The sequence below is a fragment of the Scyliorhinus torazame genome, chromosome 12, assembly GCF_047496885.1.
Source record: "Scyliorhinus torazame isolate Kashiwa2021f chromosome 12, sScyTor2.1, whole genome shotgun sequence".
Taxonomy (NCBI): Eukaryota; Metazoa; Chordata; class Chondrichthyes; order Carcharhiniformes; family Scyliorhinidae; genus Scyliorhinus; species Scyliorhinus torazame.
In genome coordinates, this window is record NC_092718.1 from 185929073 (window position 1) to 185945857 (window position 16785).

Below are 16785 nucleotides of genomic sequence, written 5' to 3' on the forward strand. Positions count from 1 at the left end.
TTGGTCATCTGCCCTAATATCACCTCCCCTCATGTGGTATATTTTGTTTAAAAATGTAGTATTCCAGTGAAATGAACCAAGAGCCGGTGCAGACTCGATGGGCCGAATGGCCTCCTTCTGCACTGTAAATTCTATGAAACATTTTGTTTAGTGAGATCCTATCAAAAGTGTTTTTAAAAATTAAAAATCTTCTCTCGCCCTTCCTTGGGTGATGCCATGGATAACTCTGCCAATATTGTAAAAGCAACCATAACCATGTCACATACCTTACATCCCATGCTAAATAACTTTCCTGTTTTCCATCCCTGTGAAGGGATCTTTAGAATCAATGATTACAGCAGAGGGAGGTCAGTCATTCCTGAGTCCATGCCAGCTCACTGCAAAAGCAACTCAACTAATCCCACCCCCCTGCTTTTTCCCCATAACACTAAAAATGTTCAACTTTCAGTTATCCAACTCTCAGGTAGTACATTCCAGATCCCAAGCACTCACTGTAAAAATGGTTCCTTTCAGGTCAGTCGTGCTTTTGGTGCCTTCTGGTTCTTGACCCTTCTGTAATAGGAACTCTTTCTCCCTATTGACTCTCTCCAGGCCCCTCATAATTGAGTACTTACATTAAATCTTCTCTCAATCCTCTTTTTCTGAAGGAAACTATCCAAGTCTCTCCAATCTATCAATGTAACTAGAGTTCCTAATCCCTGGAACCATGCTTATAAATTTTTCTGCATCCTTTTTAATGCCTACACAATTCATGAGGAGCGAAGGAGAGCATGCCAAGAGCACCAGGCATATGTAAAAATGAAGCGTCAACCTGATGAAGCTACAAAACACAAGACAACTTGCATGCTAAACAGCGGATGTAGACAGTGATCAGCGATCACCGGTCAGAGCGGAGCTCTGTAGACCAGCCACATCCAATCACGAAAGGCAGTGGGCAATTGAACAACTAGGAGGAGACTTCCACAATTACCACCATAGTCAATTATGCAGGAGACCGACACATTAGCGCAAAGTATTTGCAATCATATTCAGCCAGAAATGATGAGTAAATGACCCACCATGGCCTCCTCCCGAGGTCTCCAGCGTCTTCGATGCCAGTCTTCAGCCAATTCAATTCACTCCAGGTGATATTAAGAAATTGCTGATGGCTGCAAAGGCTATGGGCCCTGACAATATTCCAGCAATCGTGCTTGTGACCCAGAATCAGCTGCACACGTCATCAAGCTGTTCCACTACAGGTACAACACTGGCAGCTACCGAGCAATGTGGAAAATTTCACCACTATGTTCTTTGTGCAAAATGGTCAAATCTAACCTCATCAATTACCGCCCCACCAATTTATTCTCAATCATCAGGAAGTAAAAGAAAGGGTCAGCAAGGGTTTCAAGAGGAACTTACTCAGCAATAACCTGCTCACTGGCACTCAGTTTGGGTTCTGCTAGGACCATTCCGTTCCTGAACTCATTTACAGCTTTGGCTCAAACATGGACAAAATAACTGAACTCAAGAGATGAAGTGGGAGTGACATCATGGCAACATTTGACCAAGGGTGGCATCAAGGCTCCCTAGCAAAACTGAAGTCAATGGGAATTGAGGAAAACGCTCCACTGGTTGGAGCACAAAGGAACATTATTGAGGCTGTTGGAGATCCATCATCTCAGCCCTTGGACATCACCAGAGTTCCTCTGTGCCCTCTACCCAATCGTCTTCAGCTGCTTCATCAATGACTTTCCCACCATCATTAAGGTCAGTAGCAGAGAGGCTTGCTGATGGTTGCACAATACGTAGCTTCATTTCATAGAATCCCTACAGTGCAGAAAGAGGCCATTCAGCCCATCGATTCTGCACCGACCCTTCAAAAGAATCCCCCGCCCTATTCCTGCGACCCCACCCGAAGGGGCAATTTAGTATGGCCAATCCACTAAATCTACACATCTTTGGACTCTGGGAGGAAACTGAAGCACCTAGAGGAAACACACGGAGACACGGGGAGAACATGCAAACTCCACACAGTCACCCAAGGCCAGAATTGAACCCGGGTCTTTGGTGCTGTGAGGCAACAGTGCTACCACTGTGCCGTAATATAAAAATATTGTTACCGATAAATAAAAACATCACAAGTCACAGGTGGCATTTCTTAATTATCCACTTTGTATTCCAAACCTACCATCCATTTAAAAATACTGGTTTGAAAAAGTTCAAGTTTAGGTTTCAAACGTACCATATGCTACTCAAAACCTAAGTGAAACAAGTGCCTTCAGCACTAGCACCTGCATTGCACATGTTCCCGTTCACAGTTTTGTTACAGGGCATGTCTTTTAGTGTTGACTCTAAGCTCACGTGACTCTTTCAAATTAAAGAATCATCTTTCCAACCCACCAGTCTCAAAATGTTACCTGCTACCGGCAGCGACAAATTAAACTAGAGCTTCCACAATTCCTATTTCTTGTCGGAAATATATTTTCTATTGAACAAGCGAAACAATTTTTAACTATTTGTAGGAAACTCAATTAGGCACCCGACCCACTAAAATAAATAGTTCCATACCTTTAGCAAAGAAAAACATCCCAAGGCACTTCACACCACACAAGGAAATATTAGGATAAGGAGCAGAAGCTCAGTCAAAGCAGTAGCTTTTAAGCCATGTCAAATGGAAAGCTATGACCTATGGTGGAACAATTAAAATCAGGGATGCCCACGAGGCCAGCACTGGAGGCACTCAGAAATCTTGGATGGTTATAGGCTGATGGAGCTTCCAGAGATAGGAAGAAAATCTATGCAGGATTTGAAAACAAGGACAGGAATTTTAAAATGAAGTGATGCCTGATTGGGAGATCAGCAGAAACATGTGTTCTGACAGAGCCATGATAATGAGGCTCAACCTTTAAAAGGTTTCGCCTTCAACTACCCAATGATTGATACTAGAAATTATGAGGATTGAATTCTTTCAATTTGCAGCAGTAAAAGTGTCATCTAAATTTATGGTTTCCTTTTTGGGCCGAGTCAGGGAGAATGACAGAATTGTGCCAAGAACATTAAATTCACTCATCTGACTACCTTCCTTCTCCTTCTGAAATGGACAAAGTACACACATCATGACCTGTACCTAAATTCAAACTAAGTTCCGCTAAACCAAAGCATTCAACCTCTAAATCAGAGAACGCAATGCTGACATTAGGTAAATGACGATGGATCTAATCTAGTTCTAATATTTACAGTGAAACAAAACATTCCACTACTAGTTAGGTTAGTATCACCATTAATTTTACATCATTCTATTTCCTGTACCTATTTATGAACATAAAAGACACAAGACTAACATTGACCAATAAAACTCATATAGGACCGCCCTCTCAAATCAATACACCATTTAATTACTATTTCACTACTAATGATCCATCTTGCATCATTTGTTGCCCTCAACTGATAACCCTACATTGTTTATGTCTTTGTACAGTAAGAAGTTTTACAACACCAGGTTAAAGTCCAACAGGTTTGTTTCAATGTCACTAGCTTTCAGAGCGCTGCTCCTTCCTCAGGTGAATGAAGAGGTATGCTCCAGAAACATATATATATATATATATATATATATAGACAAATTCAAAGACGCCAGACAATGCTTGGAATGTGAGCATTAGCAGGTGATTAAATCTTTACAGATCCAGAGATGGGGTAACCCCAGGTTAAAGAGGTGTGAATTGTGTCAAGCCAGGACAGTTGGTAGGATTTCGCAGGCCAGATGGTGGGGGATGAATGTAATGCGACATGAATCCCAGGTCCCGGTTGAGGCCGCACTCATGTGTGCGGAACTTGGCTATAAGTTTCTGCTCGGTGTTTCTGCGTTGTCGCGCGTCCTGAAGGCCGCCTTGAAGAACGCTTACCCGGAGATCAGAGGCTGAATGCTCTTGACTGCTGAAGTGTTCCCCGACTAAAGGGAACATTCCTGCCTGGTGATTGTCGCGCGATGTCCGTTCATTCGTTGTCGCAGCGTCTGCATGGTCTCGCCAATGTACCACGCTTCAGGACATCCTTTCCTGCAGCGTATGAGGTAGACAACATTGGCCGAGACGCACGAGTACGTACCACGTACCTGGTGGGTGGTGTTCTCACGTGTAATAGTGGTATCCATGTTGATGATCTGGCACGTCTTGCAGAGATTGCCATGGCAGGGTTGTGTGGTGTCGTGGTCATTGTTCTGAAGGCTGAGTAGTTTGCTGCAAACAATGGTTTGTTTGAGGTTGCACGGTTGTTTGAAGGCATGTAGTGGGGGTGTGGGGATGACCTTGGCAAGATGTTCATCTTCATCGATGACGTGTTGAAGGCTGTGAAGAATATGTCGTAGTTTCTCCGCTCCGGGAAAGTACTGGACGACGAAGGGTATTCTGTCGGTTGTGTCCCATGTTTGTCTTCTGAGGAGGTCGGTGCGTTTTTTTGCTGTGGCGGGTTGGAACTGTCGATCGATGAGTCGAGCGCCATATCCCGTTCGTACGAGGGCATCTTTCAACGTCTGTAGATGTCTGTTACGCTCCTCCTCGTCTGAGCAGATCCTGTATATACGGAGAGCTTGTCCATAGGGGATGGCTTCTTTAATGTGTTTAGGGTGGAAGCTGGAGAACTACTTACATTACAATAGTCTGAACCTCAGCTAGCTGTAGTCTACAAACGCTAGGTTGTGTCTCCACTTGCCAATTCTCTCTCACCCTACTTTTAAGCTATTAACACAATATCACTCGATGCCTGTGTCTATGTATTTACATTGTGTATTTATGTATGCCCAATGTTTTTTTTTGATTGATGGAATGATCTGTCTGCACCGTACACAGAACATTACTTTTTATTGTACCTCAGTACACGTGACAATAAACAAATCCAATCCAATGTAGCAGAATATATCTGCACCAAAAGTTAAGAGTCTAAATTAGGGCAAGGCCAATTTTGATGGTATTAGACAGGATCTTTCAAAAGTTTATTGGGGGAGTCTATTGGCAGGCAAAGGATTGGGTGTAAGTGGGAGGCTTTCAAAAATGTGTTAACAAGGGTTCAGGGTAAGCACATCCTTGTTATAGTGAAGGGTACGGCTGGTAGAAGTAGGGAACCCTCGTTGACTCGGGATATTGAGGCCTTGGTCAAAAAGGAGGCAAAAGACATGCATCAGCAGCTGGGATCAAGTGGGCCCCTTGAAAAGTATAGAGGTTGCTGGAGTAGAGTTAAGAGAGAAATTAGGAGGGCAAAAGCAGGATATGAGATTGCTTTGGCAGATATGGCAAAAGAGAATCCAAAGAGCTTCTACAAATACACAAATTAAATAACGGTAACGGCAAAGACATGAGGGAGGAGCTGGCCAGAGTTGATTGGAAAAGGAGACAAGCAGGGAAGACAGTGGAACAGCAATGGCACGAGTTTTGGGGGGCTCCTCGGGAGGCACAGCAGAAATTCAACCCAAGGAGGAGGAAACATTAAGGGCAGGACAAGACATCCATGGTTGACGAGGGAAGTCAATGACAGCATAAAAGAAAAAGAAAAAGCATACATAGTGGCACGGATTTGTGGGAAGCCAGAGGATTGGGAATCATTTAAAAGCGAGCAGGAGTCAACTAAAAAAACAATAAAGGGAGAGAAGATGAAATATGAGTGCAAGTTAGCTAGTAACATAAAAGAAGATAGGAAGAGTTTCTTTCAATATATAAAAGGTAAGAGAGAGGCAAAAATAGACATTGGACCACTGGAAAACATGGCTGGAGAAGTAACAATAGGAAACAAAGAAATGGTAGGCGAACTGAATAGTTACTTTGCAGCAGTCTTCACGGTGGAAGACACCAGTGGGATGCCAGATCTCCAGGAGAATCAGGGGCAGAGGTGAGTGCAGTGGCCATCACTAAGGAGAAGGTTCTGGGGAAACTGAAAGGTCTGAAGGTGGATAAGTCACCTGGACCGGATGGACTACACCCCAGGGTCCTAAAAGAGATAGCTGAGGAAATTGTGGAGGCATTAGTGATGGTCTTTAAGGAATCACTGGAGGCAGGAAGGGTGCCAGAGGACTGGGAGGTGGCGAATGAAACACCCCTGTTTAAGAAGGGAGGGAGGCAGAAGACGGGAAATTATAGGCTGGTTAGCCTGGCGGTCATTGGTAAGATTTTAGAGTCTGTTATTAAAGATGAGATCGTGAAGCACTTGGAAGTGCATGGGAAAATAGGACCGAGTCAGCACGGCTTTGTCAAAGGGAGGTCATGTCTGACAAATCTGTTAGACTTCTTTGAGGAGGTAACAAGCAAGTCAGACAAAGGAGAACCAGTGGACGGGATTTATTTAGATTTCCAGAAGGCCTTTGACAAGGTGCCGCGTAGGAGGCTGTTAAATAAGTTAAGATCTCATGGTGTTCAGATCCTGGCATGATTAGAGGATTGGCTGACTGGCAGCAGGGAAAGAGTGGGGATAAAGGGGTCTTTTTCAGGATGGCAACCAGTGACTAGTGGTATGCCTCAGGGGTCTGTGCTGGGACCACAACTTTTTACAATATACATTAATGATCTGGAAGAAGGTACTGAAGGCACTGTTGCTAAGTTTGCAGATGATACAAAGATCTGTAGAGGGACAGGTAGTATTGAGGAAGCAAGGGGGCTGCAGAAGGACCTGGACAAGCTAGGAGAGTGGGCAATGAAGTGGCAAATGAAATACAATGTGGAAAAGTGTGAAGTTATGCACTTTGGAAGGAGGAATCTAGGCATAGACTATTTTCTAAATGGGGAAATGCTTCGGAAAGCAGAAGCACAAAGGGACTTGGGAGTCCTTGTTCACGATTCTCTTAAGGTTAATGTGCAGGTTCAGTCGGCAGTTAAGAAGGCAAATGCAATGTTAGCATTCATGTCAAGAGGGCTAGAATACAAGACCAGGGATGTACTTCTGAGGCTGTATAAGGCTGGTCAGACCTCATTTGGAGTATTGTGAGCAGTATTGGGCCCCATATCTAAGGAAGGATGTGCTGGCCTTGGAAAGGGTCCAGAGGAGGTTCACAAGAATGATCCTTGGAATGAAGAACGTTTGAGGACTCTGGGTCTGTACTCGTTGGAGTTTAGAAGGATGAGAGGGGATCTTATTGAAACGTACAATATACTGCGAGGCCTGCATAGAGTGGACGTGGAGAGGATGTTTCCACTTTTAGGAAAAACTACAATCAGAGGACACCATCAGCCAGAGGGTGGTGAATCTGTGGAACTCTTTGCCGCAGAAGGCTGTGGAGGCAAATTCGCTGAGTGTCTTTAAGACAGAGATAGATAGGGGTTATGGGGAGAAGGCAGGAGAATGGGGATGAGAAAAATATCAGCCATGATTGAATGGCGGAGCAGACTTGATGGGCCGAGTGGCCTAATTCTGCTCCTATGTCTTATGGTCTTATGGGTCCTAAAGGACATGGCTGCTATACTGTCTGTGGCAGGTGTTCAGGAACCAACAAGAGGGAAAAATATACTTGACCGCATCCCCACTAACCTGCCCATCACAGATGCATCTGACCATGACGGTATCAGTAGGAGTGACCATCACACAAGTGCTTGTGGAGACAAAGCCCTGTCTTCACACGGAGGATACCCTCCATTGTGTTATGTGGCATGACCACCATGCTAAATTAGATTGACTTTGAGCAGATCTAGCAACTCCAGACTGGGCATCCACGAAGCACTGTGGACCATCAGTAGCAGCAATATTGCATTCAATCGCAATCTGTAACCTCATGGCCCAGCATATCTCCCACTATACCATTACCATGAGGCTAGGGGGTCAACACATGTTCAATGAAATGAAGGAGGGCATGCCAGGAGCAGCACCTTGCACAACGTTCGACACCATTCGCGCACTGCTTCAGTATCTGAGAAGTCATGTCCAAATGCAACAAGATCTGGACAATATCCAAGTTTGGGCTGACAATTGGCAAGTAACATTTGCACCACACAAGTGTCAGACAATGACCATCGCCAACAAGAGAGAATCTAACTATCACCCCATGACGTTCAATGGCATTACCATCACTGAACATCCCCCCCACTATCAACATCCTGGGGATTATCATTGACCAGAAACTCAATTGGACTAGCCATACAAATATCATGGCTACAAGAGTAGGTCAGAAGCTAGGAATCCTCCCCAGAGTATGTCCATAATCTACAAGGCACAAGTCAGACGTTTTATGGAATACTCTCCCCTTGCCTTGATGGATGCAGTTCCAACAACATGCAAGAAGTTTGACACTATCCAGGACAAAGCAGCCCACATGATTGACATCCCATTCGAAAAGCATTCACTCCCTCCATCACTGATGCACAGCAGCAATGGCATGACGCACTGCAAGACCTCGCCAAAGCTCCTTGGACAGCACCTCCCAAACCCACAACCACTACGATCAAGAAAGCCAAGGGCAGCAGAAGTTCCACTCTAAGCCACTCACCATCCTGACATGTAGATATATTGCCGTTCCTTCACTGTTACTGGGTCAAAATCCAGGAATCCCCTCCCTAATATCACTGCGTGTATACTACACCAAATAGGAGTGTAGTGATTCAAGAAGACAGCTCACCATCACCTTTTCAAGGACATTTAGGGATGAGTAATGGATGCTGGCCTAGCCAGTGATGCCCACATCCCTTGAAATAATTTTTAAAAATAATTAGTTCAGTTGTTAGCTCCATATGTACCATTACATATCAGACATGTTGGGGAACACAGGGTTCAGTGAGCGGGAGGAACTGAAGGAAATCAACATTAGCAGAGAAAAATGGTCTTGGGAATTTTTTTTATTTTAAAATGTTTTTATTCTCCATTTTCACATTTTCCTTCAAAGTTGACACCCCACCCACAGACAGTAAATGGTAACAAATGCAAAATCAATCCCCTTAACAATAACAACGATCCCATCCTCCCACCACCCCAAACAACGGCCCATCTGTCAATACATGCATCCAATAAAACAAACCCTCCCACAGTGGAAACAAAAAACAAAGGAGAAAAAGAAAAAGGAGTCCGGTACCGCTCATGGTCACCATTAACCTATAGAGTGCACTCCCCTTCGCCCCCCCCCTACACCCAACGCCATCCAACCTCTGAAAGAGTACCGTACATGATACCCAAGAGTTGTAAACACCCCCGCCCCCCTCCAATTCCTCCCGTCCACTGCCTCCTGTAAAACTCCTCCCCCCAACCTTGGTTCCTTCCCCCCAACCTTCCACCCCGGCGAGAGCACTCGGACCTTGTTCTGCCAGGCTCCGATGGCCGCAGCCCCTCCCCCCACTCCCGTTCACTGGCTGGCTTAAACCAGCCAGCGTGGAGGCTCCCGCCCGGGTCCCTTTCCCCCTTGCCCGGCACTAGGAAAGCCCAGCAATCCCCTTTTAGCACACAAACCCCACATATCCACCTACACCCCAAAGAGCCCTCATTTCGAGTGAAAGCCCCATCACTTCCCTTGTCCAAATATATACAACATTGGCTCCTTTAGCCCATACACCCGCACGCAGTGAAACAAAAAAGAAGAAAATACAGTCCTGAGGTTACATAGGCACATGGCCATTTCTCAAATATGCCACAGTCCTTCTGCCTTCGCAAACTCCTCCGCTGTTTCCGCTGTTCCAAAATAAAAGTCCTTGAGCTTGTAAGTAACACTCAGCTTCGCTGGATATACAATGCCGCACTGCACCTTGCTAATGGACAGTGCCCTCTTCACCCAGTTGAAGGCAGCCCACCTCCTCGCCAGCTCCACCGTAAAGTCCTGGTATACACGGATACCAGCTCCAGCCCACTGCACCACCTGCTTCTGCTTGGCCCAGCACAGGACCTTCTCCTTCGCACTGTACCTCCGGAAGCACAGTCACTACCCTTGGCGGCTCACTCGCCTTTGGTACAGGCCTCCACGACCGGTGAGCCCGATCCAGTTCATATCGGGATGGATCCTCCCCCTCCCCCAATAGTTTTGCCAGCATCGCGGCAAAATACTCAGTCGGCCTCGGTCCTTCAACTCCTTCGGGCAGCCCCACAATCCTCAAATTCTGTCGCCTGGATCTGTTTTCCAGGTCTTCCATTTTTCCTCGCAGATCCTTGTTTTTTTGGGGTTTTTTGGTTTTTGTTTTTAAAATATATTTTATTAAATTTTTCAAACAAAATGTTTCTGTTTTTACAAATTAACATAGAAATAATACAATAACTAGTAAATAACATTATTTAAATATAGTGAACTAACAAAATAACAAAAATAGTGCTCCCCACCCCACCCCCGGGTTGCTGCTGCTGTCACTCTATCTACCCTTAACGTTTCGCGAGATAGTCAAGGAACGGTTGCCACTGCCTGGAGAACCCCTGAGCCGATCCTCTCAAAGAACAAAGAACAAAGAAATGTACAGCAAAGGAACAGGCCCTTTGGCCCTCCAAGCCCGCGCCGACCATGCTGCCCGACTAAACTACAATCTTCTACACTTCCTGGGTCCATATCCCTCTATTCCCATCCTATTCATGTATTTGTCAAGATGCCCCTTAAATGTCACTATCGTCCCTGCTTCCACCACCTCCTCCGGTAACGAGTTCCAGGCACCCACTACCCTCTGCGTAAAAAACTTGCCCCGTACATCTACTCTCAACCTTGCCCCTCTCACCTTAAACCGATGCCCCCGAGTAATTGACCCCTCTACCCTGGGGAAAAGCCCCTGACTATCCACTCTGTCTATGACCCTCAATTTTGTAGACCTCTATCAGGTCGCCCCTCAACCTCCTTCGTTCCAGTGAGAACAAACAGAGTTTATTCAACCGCTCCTCATAGCTAATGCCCTCCATACCAGGCAACATTCTGGTAAATCTCTTCTGCACTCTCTCTAAAGCCTCCACATACTTCTGGTAGCGTGGCGACCAGAATTGAACACTATATTCCAAGTGTGGCCTAACCAAGGTTCTACACAGCTGCAACATGACTTGCCAATTCTTATATTCAATGCCCCGGCCAATGAAGGCAAGCATACCGTATGCCTTCTTGACTACCTTCTCCACCTGTGTTGCCCCTTTCAGTGACCTGTGGACCTGTACTCCTAGATCTCTCTGACTTTAAATACTCTTGAGGGTTCTACCATTCACTGTATATTCCCTATCTGCATTAGACCTTCCAAAATGCATTACCTCACATTTGTCCGGATTAAACTCCATCTGCCATCTCTCCGCCCAAGTCTCCAAACAATCTAAATCCTGCTGTATCCTCTGACAGTCCTCATCGCTATCCGCAATTCCACCAACCTTTGTGTCATCTGCAAACTTACTAATCAGACCAGTTACATTTTTCTCCAAATCATTTATATATACTACAAACAGCAAAGGTTCCAGCACTGATCCCTGTGGAACACCACTGGTCACAGCCCTCCAATTAGAAAAGCATCCTTCCATTGCTACTCTCTGCCTTCTATGACCTAGCCAGTTCTGTATCCACCTTGCCAGCTCACCCCTGATCCCATGTGACTTCACCTTTTGTACCAGTCTGCCATGCGGGACCTTGACAAAGGCCTTACTGAAGTCCATATAGACAACATCCACTGCCCTACCTGCATCAATCATCTTAGTGACCTCCTTGAAAAACTCTATCAAGTTAGTGAGACACGACCTCCCCTTCACAAAACCATGCTGCCTCTCACTAATACGTCCATTTGCTTCCAAATGGGAGTAGATCATGTCTTGAAGAATTCTCTCCAGTAATTTCCCTACCACTGAAGTAAGGCTCACCGGCTCAGCAATTTCCTCTCCAGCCTCCTTCAGTATTCTGGGGTAGATCCCATCAGGCCCTGGAGACTTATCTACCTTAATTTTTTTTTTAAGACACCCAACACCTCGTCTTTTTGGATCTCAATGTGACCCAGGCTATCTGCACACCCTTCTCCAGACTCAACATCTACCAATTCCTTCTCTTTGGTGAATACTGATGCAAAGTATTCATTTAGTACCTCACCCATTTCCTCTGGCTCCACACAGATTCCCTTGCCTATCCTTCAGTGGGCCAACCCTTTCCCTGGCTACCCTCTTGCTTTTTATGTACGTGTAAAAAGCCTTGGGATTTTCCTTAAACCTATTTGCCAATGACTTTTCGTGACCCCTTCTAGCCCTCCTGACTCCTTGCTGAAGTTCCTTCCTACTTTCCTTATATTCCACGCAGGCTTCGTCTGTTCCCAGCCTTATAGCCCTGACAAATGCCTCCTTTTTCTTTTTGACGAGGCCTACAATATCTCTCGTTATCCAAGGTTCCCGAAAATTGCCGTATTTATCCTTCTTCCTCACAGGAACATGCCGGTCCTGAATTCCTTTCAACTGACACTTGAAAGCCTCCCACATGTCAGATGTTGATTTGCCCTCAAACATCCGCCCCCAATCTATGTTCTTCAGTTCCCGCCTAATATTGCTATAATTAGCCTTCCCCCAATTTAGCACATTCATCCTAGGACCACTCTTATCCTTGTCCACCAGTACTTTAAAACTTACTGAATTGTGGTCACTGTTACCGAAATGCTCCCCTACTGAAACGCAACGCAAACCAGCAACCTACTCTCAACGTAAATTTTATTCGTTCCAGCTTTATGAACCCTGCCATGTGTTTATCCAGGCCTCCACGCCAGGGGGGTTTCGCTTCCTTCCACATGAGTAAAATCCTACGCCGGGCTACTAGGGACGCAAAGGCCAGAATGTCGGCCTCTTTCGCCTCCTGCACTCCCGGCTCTTCCGCTACCCCAAATATCGCTAACCCCCAGCCTGGCTTGACCCGGACCTTCACCACCTTTGAAATCACCCTTGCCACACCCCCCCAGTACTCATCCAATGCCGGACACGGCCAGAACATGTGTGTGGTTCGCCGGGCTTCCGGGCTCAGTCTGAAGTCTTCGCCTTTCTCTATATAGTCCTTCGTCTGGGGCCTCCGCATATCTTTTATCCACCCTCAAAATCTCCCCCACTAATCTCTCCCTTTCTTTGCCCTCTTGTTTCTCCTTGTGGGCTCTAATAGAGATCAGCTCTCCTCTAACCACCACCTTCAGCGCTTCCCATACTGCCCCCACCTGAACCTCACCATAGTCATTGACCTCCAGGTATCTCTCAATACACCCCCGCACCCTTCCACAGACCCCCGCATCCGCCAGTAGTCCCACATCCAGTCGCCAGAGTGGGCGCTGCTCCCTCTCCTCTCCTAGTTTCAGATCCACCCAATGCGGGGCGTGGTCTGAAACGGCTATGGCCGAATACTCCGTTCCTGCCACCTTCGAGATCAGTGCCCTACTCATAACAAAGAAGTCTATTCGGGAATATACCTTGTGGACGTGGGAGAAAAAGGAAAACTCTTTAGCCAACGGCCTGGCAAATCTCCACGGATCCACTCCCCCCATTTGTTCCATAAATCCCCTAAGCACCTTAGCCGCTGCCGGCTTTCTCCCGGTCCTGGATTTAGACCGGTCTAGCCCTGGATCCAGCACAGTGTTGAAGTGCCCCCCCATTACCAAGCTTCCTCCAGGTCCGGGATACGTCCCAGCATCCGCTTCATGAATCCCGCGTCATCCCAGTTCGGGGCATATACATTCACCAGCATGACCGCCTCTCCCTGCAATCTACCACTCACCATCACATATCTGCCCCCGTTATCCACCACTATGTTCTTAGCCTCGAACGATACCCATTTCCCCACCAGTATCGCCACCCCCCTGTTTTTCTCGTCCAACCCCGACTGGAATACCTGTCCCACCCATCCTTTTCTTAACCTAACCTGATCCGCCACCTTCAAGTGCGTCTCCTGGAGCATGACTACGTCCGCCTTCAGTCTCTAAGTGCGCGAACACCTGGGCCCTCTTAATCGGCCCATTTAGGCTTCCCACATGATCAGCCGGATTGGGGGGCCGCTCGCCCCCCCCCCCCCCCCGCCTTGGCCCGATTAAAGCGCGCCCTCCTTCTCGCCACCTCCGCGCTCCAGTCCTGATACACTCATATCACCGCATTCTCCCACTTGCTACTCCGTGCCTTCTTGGCCCAGCTCAGGACCGCCTCTCTGTCCATGAAGCAGTGGAATCTCACCACTATCGACCTTGGTATTTCACCCGCCTTTGGTCTTCTCACAAGGACCCGGTGCGCTCCTTCCACCACCAGGGGGCCCGTTGGGGCCTCAGCTCCCATTACCATATGGAGCACCGTGCTCACATAAGCCCCAACATCAGCTCCCTCTGCTCCTTTGGGGAGACCTAAAATCCATAGGTTCTTCCTCCTCGAGCTGTTCCCCAGGGCTTCCAGCCTTTCTATGCACCTCTTATGTAACGCCTCATGCGTCTCCGTTTTTACCACCAGGCCCTGCATCTCATCCTCATTCTCGGCTGCCTTTGCCTTCACTCCATGGAGCTCTATCGCCTGGACCTTTTGTGTTTCCTTCAGTCCCTCGATTGCCAATAACATCGGCGCCAGCACCTTTTTCTTTAGTTCCTCCACACATCGTCGGAGGAATTCCTGCTGGTCCGGGCCCCATGCCATCTGGGCTCCATCCGCCGCCATCTTGCTTCTCCCCTTCTCTTCTCTGCCGCTGCTCCAAAGGATCCTTCGCAATCTGGCCACGACCAGTGGTCCTTTCCATACACACACCGGGGAGGGGGGGGACTTCCTTCGTCACCCCACACTGGGCTTGGTTTTTTAAAAAATCCGTTGGAGCCCAAAAGTCTGTTAGAACGGGAGCTGCCGAAACGTGCGGCTTAGCAGTGCATCGCCGCAACCGGAAGTCCCTCGCAGATCCTTGTTAATCTCCATCACCTTCCGCACCTACTTCCCCATCGAGGTATGTTGATCACCGTGCTGCAATAATGTCTCCTCCACTTCCTTCAGCGCCTCCCCTTGCTCTCGCACCTCCGCTCGCCACCGCCATCGGGAAATCGCCTCCTCCACCAATACACTCAAAACCTCCCTCATCTCCTTCCTCATTGTCTCTATGTATTTTGTAAACTGCCTTTCGAATTCCGCAGTCATCACCGTAGTTATTTCTTCAGCCGTAAGCAATGCGCCCTCCCCTGGTGCTCCAGCCTCCATTTTCCTTGGTGACCCTGTGGTGACCTTTCCACTCCCCGATGGACCTTCAGCTGTTTTTTTTTTTTTTTTTACAGCCGTTCTTTTGCTCACCCTCGACATTTTCCTTTACTGTGCCTTCTCCCTCCTTTTGCCGGCTCCGTGGACCCTGGGACCGGGCTTAAAGCCCCAAAAATGCCATTCCCTCCATTGTGCGGCTGCCTCCTGCCCGGCGTCACCGGAAGAACTGGTCTTGGGAAATTGATGGGATTGAAGGCTGATAAATCCCCAGGGCCTGATAATCTGCATATCAGAGTACTTAAGGAAGTGGACTTGAAATAGTGGATGCATTGGTGGTGATTATTCAGATTCTATAGACTCTGAAAGTTACTATAGATTGGAGGACAGCTAATGAAACCCCACTATTTAAAAAGGGAGGTAAAGAGAAAACAGGCAATTACAGACCAGTCAGTCTGACGCCAGTAGTCAGGAAAATTCTAGAGTCTATCAAAGATTTTATACCACTTTTAAAATAGTGGTAGAGTCTGACAGAGTCAGCATAGATTTACAAAAGAGAAATCTTGCTTGACAAATCAACTGGAATTTTTCCGAGGTTGTAACTAGTAGAGTTGATGAGGGCGAGCCAGTGGTTTATTTGCACTTTCTGAAGACTTTCGACAAAGTCCCACATAAGATATTAACATGTAAAATTAAAGTGCATTGGGTTGGGGACAGCTTATTGAGATGGATAGAAAACTGGTTGACAAACAGGAAACAAGTAGGATTAAATGGGTCTTTTTCCGAATGGTGGCAACAAATGACTTGGGGTACCACAGGGATTATCATAGATTACCATAGAATTTACAGTGCAGAAGGAGGCCATTCGGCCCATCGAGTCTGCACCGGCTCTTGGAAAGAGCACCCTACCCACACCTCCACCCTATCCCCATAACCCAGTAACCCCACCCAACACTAAGGGCAATTTTGGACACTAAGGGCAATTTATCATGGCCAATCCACCTAACCTGCACATCTTTGGACTGTGGGAGGAAACCAGAGCACCCGGAGGAAACCCACGCCCACACGGGGAGGATGTGCAGACTCCGCACAGACAGTGACCCAAGCCGGACTCGAACCTGGGACCCTGGAGCTGTGAAGCAATTGTGCTATCCACAATGCTACCGTGCTAAAATGATAAGGCATTCAACAAGTTGCCATAGTTAATAGGCCAGATAGCTCATGGAGTTGGTGTTATTATTTTTGAACATGGGTATAGGATTGTTAGAGAGTGGGCATAAACTGGGATTTTTCAAGTTGGCAGGCAGTGAATTGTACCATGCTACAAGGCTTGACCTTGGCTATTTACAATCTATATTAATGACTTAGATGAAGAGACAGGGTATGAATCAAAGTATGCTGATATCAAACTAAATGGTAAGACAAGTTGCAGGTAGAATACATAAATGTTGCAAAGGATTACCGACAACTTAAATGAATGGGCAACAAGATGGCAAATGGAGCATAATGGCAGCAAGTATAGTTGCAAGAGTAGAAAATCAGAATTTTGTTGCAAATTATGTTCAAAGAAACTTGGGTCATCTTGTACAAGGAATGCAGACGGTTAGCATGCAGGTACAGCAAGCAATGAAAAAGGCAAATGGCATGTTGGCCTGTCCTGCAAGAATAAAGACGTCTTACTATAATTGTACAGGGTTTTGAGGAGATCGTATTTTGAATAGTGTGCGCACTTTAAGAAAG

The 16785-nt window shown here is 46.8% G+C and overlaps 1 protein-coding gene across 2 annotated transcripts in view; it reads right to left on the reverse strand.

Moving 5' to 3' along the window:
* The window catches only part of usp32 (ubiquitin specific peptidase 32), a 269634-nt gene that overhangs the window by 219856 nt on the left and 32993 nt on the right, over positions 1-16785 (reverse strand). The window lies entirely within an intron of this gene.